The 13,179-nt window shown below is 29.6% G+C and overlaps 1 pseudogene; it reads right to left on the reverse strand.

Moving 5' to 3' along the window:
- Nucleotides 1-7,282: 7,282 nt before the first annotated feature.
- On the reverse strand, nucleotides 7,283-12,696 carry LOC114393559 (annotated as a pseudogene).
- Between the last annotated feature and the right edge of the window lie 483 nt (nucleotides 12,697-13,179).

The raw sequence follows: 13,179 nt of genomic DNA on the forward strand, positions 1-13,179 counted from the left end.
GACATTGCTAATCACGCAGTGGACTTTGTATGTAATGTGATGACGTGCCTTATGGTCTGGGTTCTTATTTATTTGGGTAAGCAAACTAACCTTTTCTTTCTTTTTTTAAGATCACGAATCACAATGCGTTCTACTTAGAAAATCTAAACTCTTCTTTTTATTAAAACAAAATCTCAAATAATCTAAAAATCCTGGTCTGTGAAAATCTAAACTAGATTATTTTAATAATTAATTATATGCATACAAATTATAATTGGAATTAATTTTTCTTTCAAAAATGATTTTAAGACAATTTATTTTTAGATGTAATAATAAAAATTCAATGTAAGTATAGAAAATAGTATGCATGACAATGGAAGACGAAAAAATTGTTGGAAAATCCGAAAGTAATTTGAGGATGACGTCTTTGAAAATAAATTGTTGATTTTTTTTATAAACTTCAAATTTTTAAATAACAAACAATAATTCATTCTAAAATATTTAATGTTTACTTATTGGAATTGTAGGAGATTTTTATAAAATACTAATAACTGTTGGAATAGAAAATTTTAACGAAAAATTATTTATGTCTATTTTATTTTAAAATCAATGAAGAGTTTCAAAGGTATTATAAATTTGTACTACTTTTTTTTTACCAAAATTTTTCTTTTATTCAATAAGAGATTTTATAAAACAAAAAATTTCTTTAAACATTTTGATTTAAATTATGTAACATCTTTTACACTATTTTATTTACAATGCTGGTTGTTTCCTAATTTCCTAATAAGGCTAATATAATATATGTAATTGTCAAATTTTGATTATCAGCAATTGGATATAATTCTAATATAATTATATATAATCAAATATTTTATCTTTTATAATTTTTTTATAGTATATAATCAAATATTTTATTTTTTTTATAATATATTATCAATAAAGAGTACAGTTCAATGTGTATTGATTTCTTGGTGTTTTTTTACTCAATTAATTTCTTATTGTTAAATATGAGTTTTATATATATATATATATATATATATATATATATATATATATATATATATATATATATATTAGTAATTTTAAATGAATATACTTAAAAATTTAATAAATTAAAATGATTTGATTGTCAGCAATTAGATAATATTATAAACAAATAGTATCTAGTACTTATTAAAAAAAATTAAAATACTGAATTTAAAAAATAAAAAAAATATTTGAAATAATATTGAATATTTTACTGAGGCATTTTAATTAACAATGAATCAAATCAAATACTAATACTAGCAATCAAATATCAATAACTAAATTGGTCCAGTGATCCTATACTCTTATAAGATATTAAGTTCAAACCTTAGATGAAAAACAAATGTAATTAAAACGAGAAACATCATAAAAAGTGGTTAATTAGATTTTTCAATAGGGATGAGTTATCAATAAAAGTAGTGATATTTCAAATGGATCTCATGCTGATTAAAAAAATTAAATAATCAAATCAAATCATAATAATAATTAGATATTGACAATCATAATAAATGTCAAACGTAATCTTAAATTTAATAATCCAATATTACTATAATTATGATGCTTAAAGCACTTCTTTTTTTTTACAAATTTCTTAAGTTTAATTTAGTCCTTTAAATGGGCGGAATTTTGAGAGGAAAAATTGTTATAAGAAAAAAATGCAGAGATTATAATGAAAATACATGTTGTTTTCTGCAACAATTATTTTTTAAATGTTAAGTCAACTATTATAGATAACTATATATATATATTATCTATACAATCTTAATAAAATAAATTGTCCAAAACTCATTTTTCTCCTAATATATACAAATATAAATCCTATTTGTAAAAATTATTCTATCGATAATTAATTATAGATATATGATTGATAAAATAATATTTTCCCATGGTTAATCATACCATTATTTATATATTATTATCTAGTATTAACACATGACTAATAATCAAACTTAATGCTTATCCTAATATGCATGCTGGCCTACATATTTTTAGTGTCCCTCCTGGTAAGTGTGGCATTATACTGTGAATGCCAGTTTATTTACTTGCATGCTTTAGTATTGTTTTCAACTATATTTTTACCCTATAAATTTTATATTACTTTTACATGACAAAAGAAAATCAATGAGATTTTATTAACAAAAAATAGGTGTGATAAGTTTTGTAAAAAAAAAGTGAGAGAAATGTTTTTGTTGTTGTTGTTTTAATCCTTAGAAAAAAGAAATTTGATTGGATTTTTCTATAAAAAAAAAGGGTAGAAATAAAGAGAATAATTGAGCGATTCTTATTGGAAGTTCTGTTTGGTAAACAGTCCCATTGCTGTTAACTGGACTCGGCTTACTTTAATTGTAGTCATTTAATTACAATATCTATATCTATACAATATAATTTACGAAAATTATCAAAAATTAAAATATCTAACATCTACATGACACTTAAGAAGAGAAGAGTGAGAACCAAGAAATATTGACACAATAGGCAGTATATATATTATAGTAATTAATAAAGAAAAATAATTACAAATGTTGATTGAAAGGAACACTTGCAGCAAGCTCGCAGCACGTATTTTGACTGTTATTAAATACTAATTGTTGGGTGGAAAGACATCAAAGTTATTTTAATAGTAATAGTTTTTATAAAACTATTATTTTTAATAATTAATTGTGTATATTAACTGTTATATTAAAATTTCTTACCGAATAAATTAACTTTAGAAATTTTTAAAATCATTTAATACTTCATTAAATAAATTTTATTTAACATATAATATATATTTTAAAAAGGTAAGTAAATATTAATTATTAATTTACATAATTATAAATGTCTAATTTATCTAAATTTTTATGTGCATTATCATTTTTTAGATTGATTTAATGTGCATTGTCATCGAGTTAATACTAGAATATTCATAATTGAAATTGATAATTATTACGCATACATAATTTATGTATTTAAATCATATAACAATTATTTTATTTTTTATTTTTTTTTTATTGTTTCTTTTGTGTCAAAACATTAGGAAGTTAACTTCTTCTGAGTTTTTATTCAGTAGATGCTAAAGTTAGTATTTTTGGTTGTATAATTTAACTGGAGTATTGTGCTCAGCACGTCAGGACTCCTAGGCCAAGAAGCTCGTTTAGCGTAAGAAGTCACATTGGAAGCCATCTATCATGTGCAAGCGCCTTAAACACGCACCATGCGGCTTAGCACATGGTTACTTAAGTTAGGTGGACATGTTTGCACCATGCTTAGCACACCCATCTCGCTTAATACATAATCAATGTCGAAAAATATGATTATGTTGTGTTTTAAGAAGAAAAAAAGAGAAAACTTGGAGTGATTCATTCAGCAACATATAGTGAGAGTTAGGGCACGAAAAGGAAAGGAACTCACTCACTTTGGAGCATCTCTCTTCCATCTTTCTTCCACCCACTTCCATTTCCTCTAGCCCCTTTTTGTATTTGTAAGCCTCTCATGACAATGAGAGACTAAATCATTCATTGTTGAGAGCTCAACAATCAAACACTCTTGATGTAATGATTCTAACTATCTATTTAATGTTATTTTGATATTATTGTCTCTTTTCTGTGCTTATATCATGTTTATGATTTGATCGCCCATGCTCATGTAGTGTTATAGGGTTTAGGCATTGACAAATGTTTATTTCCTAAGAACTTAAAAAGAACATCTAGGCAATTGTTAACTCATTGGCATGTACACTAAATTGTAAAGTAGTAAAGTACTCAGAAGTTCGAGTGTCGAATCCACAGGGATGTTTGTACTTAGATTGATTCAAACCTAATTTACAAGCCAGAGATAAGAAATTTAAAATAGAAGATAAAAAAAAGTAGGAAATAAAAGATTTGAAAGAAAAGAAAAGATAGGAGATTTAAAGATAAAAAAAATAGAAGATAAAATAGATAAGAGATTTAAAGATAAGAAATGTAAAAGATAAAAAGATAGTTCAAAATGTAAATATGTTGGGGCCTAACATGCAAAAACTATTTGTGATGCAATGTTAATAATTTTCTCTATCTAATGATATCTCTATTTCCATCCACAACTACTAAGACACTCTATAGTTGATTTCCCGCATGAAGAGTCTGATTTATCTATCTTTTTCTCTCAAATTTCTTTACAAAGATAAAAATAATAAATTGCGTTAAGATTAAGGATGCATGAAATAGGCTAAATGAATATCAATCTATTTCTAGCAATGATTTCATTTAGATATTCTTCCCCAATTCTTTAGAAAATAATTAAGCAAACTATAATAAACAATTAAACACAGAAAAGAGCAATAGAAACAGGATTGCATTAAATAGATAACAAGAAAGAGTTACATTACAAGAGTTGGCTTGCGAGACTACCAACAATGGGAGTTTAGTCTCTCATTACCACGAGAGACTTTACACTTTAGGAGCTGATGTGGATAGAAGAAGGGAAAGGATGAATAAAGCAAGCAAATGAGATAATGAACATATAAAGAGGGTTTCCCTTATTAGAGATGCTCATGCTTATGATGTATTCGTTAGAAAGCTCTGAATCTGTGTCCCGGTGTGTAGGTTTTAGGGATTGGTCCATTTCCCTTCTGCTTCTTACTCCTTTTATAGGTCTGAGGTAACTTACTTTTCACGTTGACTTTGTGCTTAGTGTGGGCTTTCGCGCTAAGCGTGCCTTTGGGCTTCTTCGTGCTAAGCGAGGAGACGCATTGGGTCTGTCTTGTGCGCTAAGCGAGTTGTCCAAATCTTCAACTTTTTCTTCTTAGTTTTGCATCAATTTTTCTCTAAAACACTTGAAATTTTTTTCTTTTGAATTTTGCTAATAAAAAACTACAAAGATATTAATTTCTTTATTATTTCATTAAAAACAATGGTAAAGTAAAGAAATTGCAATCAGTCTTAGTCAAAATTGACTATCAAATTAACTCAAATTTTGCAGTTATCAACAATCCATCTCTAGGGATAGAATTATATTATTTATCCTACATTATGCACCACTGCTCATCATGCAACTTGTTTGATGTAGCTCTTAAGAGATTAGGAGAGAAATTAGGTAATTTAAAAACGCTCTCACTTGAGGAATCATGACTAAAGTAGGTTAGTGGATGTAGATAATAATTGTAATAACATTAAATAGAGAAAAAAAATCCTTAACATTGTATTAAAAGTAATTTTGGTAGACTGAACCCCAACATGCTTGTAATTTTGCATCTCCCGTCACTTCGTTGCACCGAGTGTTTGTTTTTTCAACTTTGTACATGCTTTGTTCCGTAGTTTAATTTACATCAAATTTATATTTATGCTCCATCACTTCACAAATATTCAATTCAATTCATTAATTGCTTAAAATTGAACATATATAAACTTTAAGTACAGTCAAAGTCTCTGTGGACTCGACACTCGATCTTACTATTTTAAAATATTACTTGAACGAATTGATACATTTGCAAAGGAGGTAACAAAAATATAAAAAAAAATTAATAGTTTTTTATTTGAATAACCCTACCTACAATTACTTTAGGTATCTCTCTCTCCATTTGGACAAAAATCGTATTAGTACTTTCCTTTCTAAATTAACGGGCAATTATGTAATTTTAAATTTATTTTTTAGTAAAGCCTCATTTTCTTTCTAATTTTAAATGTAATTTATGCTAACGATATATCATAATTACACTCTTTTTACCGCTGTATATCATTTAATAAGAATTCATGCTAATTTTACTAACTAGGGTGATACTGATTTATAAACAACATATAAAAGAGTGATGTAAAATAATATATTATTAGTATTTTTTAAATTTTTAGTGTACTACCTTCTCCATTTCAAAATGAAAATACAAATCAGTAAGTTTTTTTTATTGAGAATGTTATCAATATATTTTATTATAATTTTTAATATATCTTTAATATAATTCCTGATACTCTTTGATTAATATTTTTGCAATACTTAAAAAAAAAAAACAAACACTTTAATTTTAATAAAAGTTAGAAATAAAGCGCAACATTTGATTTTCAATTCGATCCAATTTTAGAAACTTCTAAATCACATTCTGAAATTCTGTGTGAAACCACAATTGACAAGCTTGATATTTTTAGGACCAAGTTGATTCCGTCAAACATATGAATCACTGAATTCATTGAAACATGCAAGGTATGGAGTTTTAATTATATATGCATAGCATAGAGTTGACCATTGATTGATTGATTGATTGAATGCTCTTTGCTCTCAATTTTTATTAATCAACCAACTTGCAGGTCAAGGGTCTATTTCAATCTTATTCTTCTCATCTGTTGCATTTTTAAATTTTTTTATGGTAGAACAATTTTATATTAATTTTTGGTAATTAATCGATAAACAGTTTCACGCTAGGAAGGGGTGATTTTTAAGAAATTATTTACATAACTTTTTATCCTGAATATTTATAGGAAAAAAATAAAATAAATTTTTCCATAAGTTAAAATTAATTTATACAAATTAATTTTAACTTATGAAAAAATTATTTTTTTAATATTTTTTCCCTAAAAATACTTACTAAAAAGTTTATTCAAGGAGGCCATTGTTCTAACCTCGGTATGGACATTGTATATCAAAAAATATTTCTAATTCAATAAGTTAATAACTTTCGATTAAAAAATATTTTTTCAGATTTCAATTATTTTTCTAACTATTCCTTTATCAAAGCATAGCCAAACACCAACTTGAAAAACCTACATTCCATCTAATTTTGGAGAACCAACTCCGAAATTTCATTTTTATAAGATTCAAGATATTCATCAAAATAAGAACCAACTCTCTTAGGTCCTTGCACACCATTTTACATCTGGTCTATATACTATATAGGCAGAGCCTTTAGTGCAGCAAAAATTCTCAATTTTTATTTTTTATTTTCTTTCTTGAGTAAGGCAAATTACTCACAGTAAAAGAAGTGTAACATTCTTTTGAAGAGTTTATCATAACTGTTTCTCTTTTGACATGTGTTACTCCTTCTTTGCAATTGCAATTTTGCTTCTATTTGCACTTAAAATTGTACTCCATTATGGTATTTCACATTCTCCCATAACAAGTTTATGACCTATCAGCTATTACTGGTATGAGTAATTCAACCCAAAAGTTTATGCTGATAAGTTGATAACTAAAAGCGAATGAATGCTTTTGTATCTTTAACCGGTCAGAGGTATGCAATCCATCTACCCACTGTTATTTACTACTTAATAGTATATTAGTATTGTATTCATTTGGTATGTTTTGTACTATTGCAGCTATGTAGTCTAACATGTACAATATAAAGTGTAACTAATAACTTTTTCTTGAGAGTACTTATAAATTGTAAATGTTTAAGCCAGAATAACATTTGTTATGGCTAGATTTTTTTTTTCAAGAAAGTAAAGACCAGAAAAAGAAAAGCCATTAGAACGTGCATGTGTATAAAGAAGCAGTTCAAGTTGCTGAAGTGGTTGCTTCACAGCTATCATCCACACAGGCCAAGACATCTTTGTAATCCCTTGAAATGGTAAAAGAATCGTAGACCTTTCCATCACTGCTTTTCTTGTATTCAAAGAGGAGAGATGAATGATCGAATGCTGTCAACTTGACAAACCCGAAGTCGTAGTCTCTGTAAAGACTCCACTTTGGGGTTACTTGGCTGAAGTTTGACAAGTGGCTTCCTGCTCCTCCAGCAACAACATGAATTGTTCCATTCACAACGCCGGAATAGCGAGACTTTTCATCATTCACACATTGATTCAGTATGTGGATTTCGTTCATAAAAAAATTAGCATTAGTATGGAAGTTATTAAAAGTTCACCATTGTAACAGTAGGAATAGTAAGTTATACAAGATGAATGATGCAAACATTGAAGAAAACAACAAGTCATGGACTTGCCAACTGTGCAAGTTGGTTTGAATTTAAATAGAGTCATGACATATTTGGCTGTTATCCTTACCTGATAAATGGGGCATGTCCTTTCGTTGTTATGGACATGGCCATAAACTGCAATATCTACTTTATATTTCTGCCAAAGTCTCTCTGCAGACTCTCTCTTCCCACTGGCTCTTCAAATGAGCCCTCCACACCATACCAAAAATCAGATGAATATCCAAGCACACGGTGAGCAGCAAAAATCAACCAGGGTTGTTTCTGTCTGTCTACTGTTGCAAGGCAATGCTCGATGAATTTGTATTGTTCTGATCCTTCCCTCCAATCATGTTCAGTGTCAGCTATGCAGAAGCGAAACATGCCATAATCCGTTGCATACCTGGATATCCAGAATCTCTTTTATTATATGTCCGATATGAAAAATACATTACTATGTCATCATTAGAACTATTTACACACATTTTTGTATATAACTCGGAACTATTCAATTAGAATACTAAAACATATTTATGCCACCAGATATTTTATAAAAAAATTTCACTGAGTTTAAATGAATTCGATCAACTTCATACCACCGTTGTAACAAATGCCAAACATGAATTTAAAATTTAATTAATTTTGTGGTGATATCTACAACATCCTTCTCATGACTATGTATCACCTCCATCAAAGAGATCTTGGATAGATCCTTTGTAATCTCCAAAATGATTATTGATGTTTCATATTTCTCAAACATTATAACCAGAATTTTTTCAACAATTTTGGAATCTACAAATGTAGTGCCTAGCAATCTAACCTTGTTAGTGATACCAAGCAATCTGTCCGAATATCCTTTAATTGTCTCGGATTCCTTCATCTTTTGCATCTCAAATTCACTCATCAGGTTTAGCACTTGCATCCCCTTCATACTCTTCCTTTAAATAATCTCAAATTTTTTTGTGTGAATCGAGAGTTATGATCCTGATAAAGATCGTCTGAGAAACACCAGCAAATAGGCATGTATTTGCCTTCGCCTTCTTGGTTTTCAGGCAACAGAGATACTTCATAATCCTCTTCCACATCATTCCATAAATCAAAAGACTCCGTGTAAGACTTCATTTTCACCTTCCAAAGATCATAACTCTCCCCATCAAAGACAAGAGGAGCAATTTGTGAGAAACTAGATTCAACATTCATTTCACAGGTTCCTCAAGAAGAAAGCTCTAAATATCAATTGTTGGTTTTAATTTGAGGAAAAACATTGGAGAGAAGGAGACATAATAGAGAAGAACGTGGGTTTAATTTGGAATTGCTGGCAGTGTTTTTTATTGAATAAGTCTTATATTTAAATGTTTAAACAACTGAATAAAAGATCATGTTTCATTATTTTAAGAACTATTAATAATTCAAAAATAGAATAAAAAATTAATTCAGAGCTTTTGATGGGGTAAAAAAAGATTATCCCTAAAATTTAATGTACTCCAACAAACATGCATATAATGGAAAAATTTAAATTTTTCATGAAACTGAATTTACCAAAAGTTTGCTCTATTTTCAGTCGGACCACCTAAATTTGTAGTGTTATAAAATGATCCGGTGTTGGACTAATCACGTTCATGATTGTTACTACCGGGGAGATTTACACCAATAAACCATTAACAACCACATAAAAGAACTTGACACCACAATTTAACTCAAAACCTTAAAGTTTATGGGTCTTTTCCTCACTTGTAGTGCTTAAATTTTTCACTTCTACTCGATGTGGGACTTCACCTCACACTTGTATTCCAACACTAACGTGTACAACAAGAATTGTACAGACCATGCTTACTCCTTGCATACTAGGTTCTTCCTCCCAAAGACAGTTTCAGACAGTCTTCTTGCTTTATAGATATTTTATATTGAAAATGAGAACATTACCTTCCCCATGTCACCAAATATGATAACACGTTGCTGTGAGTCCTGTCCAGGATAAGGTGATGACTTGAATGAATATTTCTTGCTCCAAATATAAGAACCATCTGACAATAGATGCCCTAATCGATATGTATACCTGAATTTATTTATTTATTTTTTAAATATAGAACAAACTTTGCCAGATCCTCATTGTGTTATAAACAGAAATGGATATTTGAATGCATACACTAAATTTGGCCAAAGGTTTTTGAGAAAACTTGTGTGTATGAAACCATGGTCACGCCAACCAACAGTCTGTGCAGGTGAACCTGCAAGTGAGAGTAACAAAAGATCCACATTATGCTGCTATACTAAAGCCTACTCCCAATTTTTCAAGAGCATAAAAAAGCAGCAATCTGTATATAAGAGTTTCCAACATTTACTTACTTCCAGCTTCAAGAGAACGCAATAACTTGCAATGAAATGTTGCAAATGTATCGAAAACATGAGAAACAAGATTTGATGGCAATTTAAACAGGAAAATCATTACTGGTTATGGACTTCAGCTTACCGAAAGCTACTTCTACTAAAACTTAGATTTTCAGTTCTTTGTTTCTTACCCTCCCACCCTCCATTTCATAAGATGCTACTCTGGTATAATTTTCAACAAATCAAGTTTGTTCTCCTAGGTATATTTTGATGGCACATTATGGGGAACATTATAGAAGGGGAATTAGAGAGGAGGGAAGATGTAAATAAACCAAGTGATTTCAGTTTATTCAGTTTTAAAGTGATTAATGCTCATGATGACTCCTAGCCAGGGTTCATACAATTTTCAGAAAGCTAAGCAGAAATTCAATTTAGCATTCAGGTTTTCTAAAAAATATTAACTGGACCAGTCCATGTATGCACTAAAAACCCATTGTTGTGCGATGGCATTTTGACCAAATAAACCATACCACACATGCTGTTACGACTGAATGTCAATGTTCCGGGCAGGAGATTGCACTTGCGTTTTACCCTTAGGACCCCACTCAACAAACGGTATAGCTTCATTTATGTCATATCCACTAGTCCATGTAACTGTCATCTGCATAAGACAGGCCGAATAATCCTAAGATCACTTCTGTAGTCCTAATATTTGTTTCAGAGTGTTAAAGAAACAACATAACATCAATTCCTATTACAAAGTATCATGTCAAATTATAAAATCTAATGATATCATGTTAAACTTATAAAATCTAATATCTTTTTAGACACTATCATCATTGGAGGGTTGTGCTCAAAATCTATCATTAACTCTATATAGGACACTTGTTAACTTGCTTCATATATAGGAACTGCATCACAGAAGCAAAGCCATAGTAGGAGAAATAGAAGTAATGAATACTATTACTTGTGTGATCAAAATATCAAGGACCTCAAAGCATGAAGATAAACTTACTTCATCCCAAGACTTCCCCTGAGCAAGTCGTGGATACAGAGGCACTTTAGGATTGACAAATGATATGAAATTGGAAACTGCCACAAGCTTAGGCTGCAGTGTTCAATCAGATGACTATAAGTCAGCCCACAAATCAAGTACAAAGTCTGAATGAAGATAGGCTGGTTCCATATTAAGTGCATTAGTGTAAAATAGTGGCTGCAATGCTACATCTAAGGTGAGATTCAATTAACATGAGCATGCTTTAGTTAGAATGAGAAGGAGATATTAAATATAAGAACAGCTGAAGGAGCCTGGAAGCACATTTAACAGTCTGCCTGAAAATAGCCCAAAGGAGAAATCTGCACGTTGATTGATCAACTGGAACTTCAAAGAAGCTTTTCCTGTCTTCGTATAGTGAGTTGGAATAATTCGTAAACTTGTACTGGTACAAAGTTTCAAAAAAATCACATGAGTAATGCATCACTTAGAAAAATAATCCAACCTGCAATTTAATTCAATCGGAGATTTATGATATATACCTTAATTGGAGCTGAGCAGATGTAAGGAATCACTTCTTTTGAATCACAGGTGGACAGGTTGATGTACTGTCATTAAAAAAGAAGACTCTCACTTAGTTCTTTTAGCAATAATTAGATGCACAGGCTTTAGAAATAACTAGATTTGAAAATCTCAGTAATTGAGGATCAGTGCTTGCCTGCTTGGTACAGAGATGAGTTCTAACTTCTATGCAATATTCAATAAAGTCCATCATGAGAAAGAGATGTGTAATTATAACTTACTTGAACTTTGCAGGAGAGAAAACTCCAACCCAATCTTCTGCAGATGGGTCAGGTTAATCAACATCTACTGTCACCCATTGTGTATCCTCACCCTGAAATCATACACATCAAAGCACAAATGAGACAACTAATAAACACCACAGAAATTAAATGGTTGAAAATTTTAAATTCAACCAAATTATCAAGTCTAACCATTTGCAGAAAACAAATCCAATTATTTAATTTGTATTAACTATGGCATGGTCCAACATAGAGTGTAACACACTCTTTGACACGAGAAATTATTAAATGATTCCAGATCATTATAGTCCCGGTCAATCTCTACCTAACACTTAATCATGTCTTATTAACTCTCATAAATTGAAAAACTCAATTATGTATAATTTGGAGATTGATCGAGACTATAACAATCTAATAGTTTGAGACTATGTAATAATTTTTCCTTTGACACATTCTTTTAAACACATATTGGTTGAAATATATTGAAAATCACAAAAAAAAATTGTGAGTATTACTTCTTATTTCACGAGTGTATACGAAGGAGTGTGTTACTAGCACTTTTCTTGCTATATTAGGAAAGTTTAAGGAACATGTTATGTTATGTTTGTTACCTTTTTGCCGAGAAGAGAAGGAGTGGCTGTGATGGAAGCGCTACTGTGGAGTGAAACAACAGCTATGTGGATGGCAATCCTGGAAAAACAATGTTGAAGATAATATTCACATTTTGTTAATGAATTTAAGAATTTTAATCATCGCAACTGTATCACATTAGCTTTCTTGTAAAATGAATTACGACATTCATTTTAATAATCAGATATAAATATATAACTATAATGGATATTCTATTATTCAATTTTATTATTATAAAAAGTTATCTTCATCCAAAGTAAAGTTTTGAAGATTGAAATTTTATAAATCAGTAAAAAAAACCAGTTCTTAAAAAAACGCCAAATGAGAAATGAAAAGTGTCATACTCGAAAATCTCATTAAATGAATGCAAGAGTGTCAAATAAAAACAGTGGGGGCCATATAATTAATTATCAGTGACATTAGTAACTATGCAAGGTGAAACTAATTCTACTTAAAGCAAGCAAACTAATAGTCTTGAATCTTACTGTAAAAACAAAAAGTCTTGAATTTAGAAAGCTGAACCAGTGAGATCAAGTAGGTTTGGTTTGGAAAGCAAATATTAGCAT

The sequence above is a fragment of the Glycine soja genome, chromosome 17 (assembly GCF_004193775.1).
Source record: "Glycine soja cultivar W05 chromosome 17, ASM419377v2, whole genome shotgun sequence".
In the NCBI taxonomy this organism is placed as follows: Eukaryota; Viridiplantae; Streptophyta; class Magnoliopsida; order Fabales; family Fabaceae; genus Glycine; species Glycine soja.